The following is an 8201-nucleotide window of genomic DNA, read 5'->3' as shown; positions in this document are numbered from 1 at the left end:
CGAAAAAGAAGAAGGCCTTCAATGCGATGGACTGACACAGTGGCTGCAACAATGGGCTTAAGCATAACAATTGTGAGGATGGCCCAGGACCAGGCAGTGTTCAGTGCTGTTGTACACAGGGTTGCTATGAGTCACAATTGACTCGAAGGCACCTAACAACATGGGAAAACTATTTGGAGACTCTAACAAATTTACACGATAGAGAACGGAAGGATCTTCTTAAATAGTCATTACATTCTAATCAAATGTTCATTCACTTTTCCAAAGGCTGTTCCATTCTTTATCAACTTTTTCTCCATAAATCAGCTTTTTGCATCATAAACACGGGTGTGATACAGCACCATGCTGTGGTCTTTTGCTTATGTTTTACCACACTTTCATTAAATTTGTTTATAAAATGCAAAGGAGGCATCTCTACAATTTCGAAAATATGTTGAAGTATTTTAAGAATGCCTTGCAAACAATTCTTAGTATTTTTAGGTAGGATATCATGTCATAAACTACCTTAATTTCAGGATTTACCTCAAAACAAATTTTCGACAAAAATAGAATAATTCATTTTAAGTCTTTTTCTTTTAATGAATAAACAATCTTTATAAATACATGAAGTTTCCTATGCTAAATAATACCTATGTTATTGGTTAAATCAGTGCATTGAGGAGAATGAAGAGAATCATATATTTTTGTTGTTGTTAGGTGCTGTCAAGTTGTTTCCGACTCATAGCAACCTTATGTTTCCCTGTGTTTTATTGACTGCATGTGTGGTACCATGAGTATCATACGTTACCCATCAATTATCTCTTGCATTTTCAGACTAAGCAGTGCAATTATACCCCTACAGATATGATGCTCTGCTGGTTTCAATTCATAAATCACAAAACATTTTGTGGGTATTGCATGCAGTACATCTGCGTATGTGCGTTTAACTCTTGGGCATTTGGTTGACCAGCAACTTTAGGATAGAATTTGACCAAGATAAGCCAGACACAGCAGTTTCAAATGTATTATAACACTGTAGAAGAGATAAAATGTAGTCAGAAATATACAGATTGAAAGAAAATCACATAAGTGATCAGCAGCTGCATGATTTACATACATCAACTAGCTTTGGGATAGCATGTCTCACTTTGAAATGCCAACAAGAAGTATCTCCACCCAGGCACCCATAGCTCATTCACTTACCTTGGCTCATTAAGAAACACAAGCAAATTAAAAAAAAAAAAAAAAAGTTTTCAGCTGATATTGGATAACTTTTTAATTTTGAAGTTTTCCATAAGAACCCACTCAGTGTTCTGATTTAATTGTTTTTTAATTTAATTGTGTGTATGGTAGGAGTGCTTAGCTGACTCATAATCTGTCCCGAAAATGATCAGCTGGAACTATGTATGTTGTTGTTATTAATTGCCGATAAACTGATTCCTGCTCATGGAAACCCATGTGTGCAGAGTAGAACTACTCTGTAGGATTTTCAAGGCTGTGAGTTTTCAGAAGAGATCGCCAGGCCTGTGTTCCGAGTCACCTCTGGGGGGGTTCAAACAGCCAACCTTTCAGTTAATAGTGGGGTGCTTGACCTTTCTACCACCCAGGGACTCCTTATCTATGTATGTTGTTGCTGTGTGCCTTCGGGTTGCTTCCAACTCAGAGTGACCCTATAGGACAGAGTAGAACTGCCCCATACGCTTTCCTAGGCTGAAACCTTTACAAGAGCAGATTGCCAGGTATTTTCTCCATGAAGCGGCTGGTGAGTTCAAACCACCAAGAGCTTAATCGTTGTGCCACCAGGGCTCCTCATATCTATGTATAAACCAAACTTGTTGCCTGGTGAGTTGATTCCTACTCAAAGCTACCATAAAGGACAGAGTAGAACTGCCTCAGAGGGTTTCTAAGGAGCGGCTAGTGCATTGTAACTGCCTCTGTTTTGGTTAGCAGCCGAGCTCTTATCCACTGTGCCACCAGGGCTCCATATCTATGTATGATACATATACATTTTTAAAAACTTTTTTTATTGTACTTTAGATGAAGGTTTACAGAACGAAGTTTTTCATTAAACAGTTAGTACACATATTGTTTTATGACAATGGTTAACAACCCCACAACATGTCAACACTGTTCCTTCTCAACTTTGGGTTCCCTATTACCAGCTTTCCTATCCCATCCTGCCTTCTAGTCCTTGTCCCTGGACTGTTGTGCCCCATTAGTCTTGTTTTGTTTTATGGGGCTGTCTGATCTTTGGCTGAATGGTGAACCTCGTGACTTCATTACTGAGCTAAAGGGTGTCCGGGGGCCATACTCTCAGGGTTTCTCCAGTCTCTGTCAGGCCAGTAAGTCTGTTCTTTTTTTGTGAGTTAGAATTTTGTTCTATATTTTTCTCCAGCTTTGTCCAGGACCCTCTGTTGTGATCCCAGATACATATACATTTGTATACATATATATTTATACATCTATGTATCTATAAGGAACTTTGGTGGCTTGGTGGTTAAAGTGATCAACTGCTAACCCAAAGGTCAGCAGCTAGAATCCACAAGTGGCTCAGCTGGAGAAAGATGTGGCAGTCGGCTTCCGTAGAGATTTACAGCCTTGGAACCCTATGCGGTCACCATGAGTCGGAATAGACTTGACTGCAGTGGGGTTTTTTTTTTGATTTTTGTTTTTTGTTTATATACCTACATGTTGGAAATCTATATATTTATATGGTGATCTATCTCTACCATTATGCCTATGTTCTCTGTGTCTCTGACCAGCTCTGTCTCTATTTTTATACTTGGTGACATAGACAAGGTTAAAATAATGCTAATAAATCAAATCTGTATTTCTCTGGCTCTACTTGTACCCACCTGTCAAGAATTCTAGCCCCTCTAATTTCTCTCAGTTACTTCAGATGTTTCTCAGGAGGATTTACACAAGGAATACACTTCTGATAAAAGGGGCACTAGTGATTTTCTTTCTCTTCATTTCCAGAGCTATAGAGAAACACCACCCATTGCTGTTGACTCTGCAAAGGTGATGACAAAACCATTTCAAAGGCTGATGTCCTTTCCTACTCTTATTTTTCCATTCCAAAAACAAGCTACTTAATGCATTGTGAGGTCACTATGCCTTTTGTAGAATTCATATTTAGCTTATAGAAATGCTAAATAGGGAATAAACATTATGTTTTCCATTTACAGAATGTTACTTAAGGTGTAAAAAGTTCAGCCTAGTGTTCTTTTTGCCTTATTTTAAGGAGATTTTATAGCTCAACTTCATTAAGGTATAATTTGTGTACAGGAAAATGCTCCCATCATAAGTGTACAGTTTGATGAGTTATGGCAGATGTATAAACCCATGTAACCACCTCCACATTCTAAATAAAGAACACTTCCATCAATATAAAAAGTTATCTTGCTGAGATTTGTAATTATCACCCACCCCACACACACCCACCCAACCTTGGCCCCAGATAATCACTACCATATCTAGAATTTTGTATGAAGGAATCACTGCGTGTATACTTTTTTGGTCTGGTTTCTTTAACTCATCATTCACCCAGGTCTTTTAGATTTACCCACTTTTTTTGCTTATATCAAGATTTCTCTGTTTTTGTGGCTGATTAGTGTCCCAATGTATGGACATACCACAATTTATCTACTGCCTATTGATGAGTATTTGGATAGTTTCTAGTGTTTGGCTAACATGAATGGATATGACCTCCATGAATACTTATGAATAACTCTTTGTGTTCATATAGATTTTCATATATTTTGAGTAAATACCTAGGAATTTCTGGCTGATATAGTTATAACATGTTTAATATATAGTTAATGCATGTTTAGTGTATAGATTAATTCATGCTTAAATTATTAAAAATGTTCCAACTATTTTTCAAGGTAGTTGTACCATTTTGCCCACATATTGAAAAGACTGTTATTTTCCATAAAATTACCTTGTTAAATATTAATTCACTATATATGTGTCAATTTATTTATGCTTTCTTTTATCTTTTCCATTGATTTGTATATCAGTTCTTATGCCAGTACCAAAGTGGGCTTAATTGTTTAGTTTTATAGTAAATATTTTAGTACAATACTGTAAGTCCACTAATCTGTTCATTTTTTTTCCAAAATATTTGGCTATTCTAGATCATTTTTACTATCAGAGGAATACAATTGTCATTGTTAGAATCAGATTGTCTATTTCTACACAAAATGCCTGATGACATTTTCATTGGAATTGTGTTGAATCTATAGCTAAATTTGGGGAAAATTTATATCTCCTGAACTTACAGTCTTCCGATCCAAAAGTATATATTTTAAACACATATTTTAAAATTTTCCTCATAGTTGGAAAAAAGAGGAATGTATTAATCACCTTATCAGGTAATTATGGTTATTCTTCTTCGATACTACACCAAAACTGGGCAAAGAATAGTTACTTAAAGTTTAGTTGCAATATGTAATCTGAAAACATATAAATAAACTTTTTATTCTGTTGCATTAAAATTCATTGATGTATTTTGGACTTTGAATAGATTTTCTACCCATGCATAATTGTTTAACATCATGCATTTGTCACTTATGAAATGCTGGTTCAGAGAGTAATGCAAATTTTCCAAATGTTGGCACATTTCATTACACGATACTATTGGGAGGCAGTATATGTCACCGGCCTCTTGCATTCCTACATATCTTGATGAATGTGTGAAAAATCACAAAGCTGTTGTCTCAAGTTTTCCCATCAAGACCACTTGTCATGATTGTTTATGAAGGTGAAAACCTGAGAAATGAAGAAATGCAGGAATTATCACAGGTATCAGCAATATATACTTGTGATAATTCCTGCATTACTTCAGGATACACAGGATACACAGGACTGTATCATATGGTATCGCATAGTATCTTCAGAAGTTATCACAGATTCTGTAAGCTCAGGATTCCTCTCCTGTGGACCACAGTGCCTGTACAGGCTCCATCTGGCACTCTACATCACCCTTTGGGATCTGAGGTTCAAAGAACAAGTACAGCTATTCTGATTCTTCTGCTATTGTTTTTCTGTGAATGATAGACTATTGTCTCTGAGCCAGTAGTCTCGTGTCTCCTGTCAGTATCTATGGAATATGTGAGGATTACTTACTAGCTTATATATTTATTTTTGTAGGCGATCTCCTGCTTCTAGCTCTCCTTTGCATGGTACAACTTATTAGAGAAAACTTCAAACAGTTCTGGTGATGAGGATGAGATGCTAACATTAACATGGCTTTCTGGAAGTAGTAGAAGGTGGATTCTATGGGCCAACCAGTAGGATTTGAAGGAGATCAACAAAAAAACCAAACCCACTGCCAGTGAGTTGATTCTGACTTCTAGTAACCCTATAGGACAGAGTAGAACTGCCCCATAGGGTTTCTAAGGCTGTGAATCTTTACAGAAGCAGACTGCCACATCTTTCTCCTGCGGAACGGCTTGTAGGTTCAAACCATCCACCTTTTCATTTGCAGCCAAGTACTTTAAACACTGAGCCACCAGCGAGCCCTGATCTGAAGGAAGTTCCTGAGAATCAGTAGCCAACATGTTGACCAAATGATATGATCAATGGGGCAAAAAATGGTCCTTCATTTTTTGCGTGTTATTGAGGAGGATTTGAAGAGGTAGTTTTAAAGCAAAGACTGGAAGATAGGCCCAAAGATAGCTGTCTAGACAATGGTGTATTTGTTGCTCACTCCCCTCCAGGTGGGTGTACTTCATTACCAATCTTCATTACCTATCAGCCTCAGGTCCTCTCCATTAAAATAGCTATGAAAAAGATTTGTCCTGGATTGAGGGAAGGCTCTGACCTTCAGACAAAACTTACAGAAACACATATCCACACTGATCCCAAGAGAAGAAACATATATAACAACTATGGGAAGAAATTAGCTATCCTTAGAACTTTGTTTTGTTCTCCTGGGAGATGAAGCTACAGGATACATAATGCTCATAAGTAGGAATGGAAACACCTGGACATCTTACACCTCAGCCCTTCCTAAAACCCATCCAACCTTACATCCATTTAGAGACAATAAAACAGTCTCCGAGTTTTCTCCAGTGGGCCCTGGCCGGAAGGAGAGAGCTTTAGCCTCATTAGAGGAGATTTTCCTAAAATAGACAAAGGCCTGTAGGAAACAGTATAGGAAGCATTGATTAGTAACCAGGTTGTTACTGTCTTGGACTGGATCTATAATGTGAATGGAGATGATCTATTGGGGAACGAGACATTGGCCTTGAGAAATGTAGAGAAAGTATTGTTGTCAGCTTCATCACCCTGAAAATTCTCTCTTGCTTTTATGATAAAATTATGAACAACTTTGTGGGACGTTATCATGCCAGTGATCAGCAAGTCTCCAAGTTAAGGTGGATTTCTTTCAAAAGGTTTCTGCTGTGAAAAACGAGCTGTGACTGGCAAAGGGCTCAAGTTCCTATTAACCAATCAAAAGGTAATGTAGCTGTGGCTTCTGAGCCATAGGGTCCTGAAAGCAGAAATAGAGGTTGTCAGTAATGGGGATCCTGCCACCTGGTACAAGGTTTTGGGGGATCAAAAATAGTAGAAGTAAGTTGAGTTAAGCCCTATTCTATTCAATTAGTCTGTGGAAAACCATGCCTAATGGCACAGAACTAACCTGTCTCTCTGTGCCTCTCATCCTGGTCCCTCCCTCTACACCGACTTCAAATTATTTAAAGAACAAGATATTTAGGATTAGGGAGGAGCAATTTCTGTGAGAAAAGGAGAATGAAGGTCATGTGCACTTGTATGGATATGCTGGGAATATTTAGACAGAAGAAGTACTCAAGCTACCATGGCCATATTGTGTTTGAGTGCTCAGGTTATACTTACCCAGTACTATAGAGGGAATAGAAGAGGGAGTCAACCAATGGAGATTAGACAGAGTTCACAATGGGAAAGGGAAGGTTAAATAATCTCATTGGTAAGACACTGTTAACTGAATCAGTGTACTCTTGTTTTGGCATCACAATTGAATGTATAACAGGAATTTGTGTTACATGCTTGCATATCTGCATCCAGTAAGTGTTAGAGGGGGTTATCCCATTCAGGAATAGCTGTATGTAGAGATTTGACAGATAGAGTGACATTTGGATAACTCCCCAACACATCTCCCTTTCCCCTTAAAGATGGCCCAGCAGAAACAATATAGACTCCCAAGAGAAAGAGGAATCACAGCTTCAGTTAAATGTCTAATTGCTCCCTGAAGGACCAGATTACTGGGCTGAGGGCTGGTGACCACGATCTCGGGGGACTTCTAGCTCAATTGTCATAACATAATTTATAAAGAAAATGTTTTATATCCTACTTTGGTGAGTAGCGCCTGGGGTCTTAAAAGCTTGTGAAAGGCCATCTAAGATTCCCCACTGGTTCCACCCCATCTGGAACAAGGGAAAATGAAGGACCACAACTACCACAGCCTCCACCAGACTGAGTCCAGCACAACTAGATGGTCCAGCTACCACCACTGACTGCTCTGATAGGGATCATAACAGAAGGTCCTGGACAGAGCTGGAAAAAAAATGTACAATAAAATTCTAACTCACAAAAAAATAACTAGACTTACTAGTCTGACAGACACTGGAGAAACTCCAAGAGTATGGCCCCTGGACACTCTTCTAACTCAGTACTGAAGTCACTCCTGAGGTTCACCCTTCAGCCAAAGATTAGACAGCCCCATAATACAAAATGAGACTAAACAGGCACACCAGCCCAGGGGCAAGGACTAGAAAGCAGGAGGGAATAGAAAAGCTGGTAATGGGGAAACCAAGATTGAGAAGAGGAGAGTGTTGACATGTCGTGGGGTTGGCAACCAATGTCACAAAACAATATGTGTATTAATTGTTTAATGAGAACCTAATTTGCTCTGTAAATCTTCATCTAAAGTATAGTAAAAAAACAAGAGAGAGGAAAAAAAACACAATTAAACTTGACTGTACTCTGCTTACAGTGAGCCCTTGCGTACTTTGAGTACTAGTTAATCCACCCCTGCCCCTGTAATTAAGTCATGGTGAAGAATTTAAAAAAAAAAAAAAAAAAACCAGAAAAAAAACCCTGATTGCTGCCAGATTATTCAGAGCGCCTATTCTACAGTACAACAGACTGATCTTAGGAAAAAGAAAGATAATGGCTCATGGCATTTTATACCATGTTTGCTCCAGTTGTATGGGGTTTACTTCACATTGCACGAC

The sequence above is a fragment of the Trichechus manatus genome, unplaced genomic scaffold (genome assembly GCF_000243295.1).
Source record: "Trichechus manatus latirostris isolate Lorelei unplaced genomic scaffold, TriManLat1.0 scaffold00387, whole genome shotgun sequence".
Classification (NCBI taxonomy): Eukaryota; Metazoa; Chordata; class Mammalia; order Sirenia; family Trichechidae; genus Trichechus; species Trichechus manatus.
The sequence above is the reverse complement of the archived record's forward strand: the minus strand, read 5'-3'. Positions refer to the sequence as shown.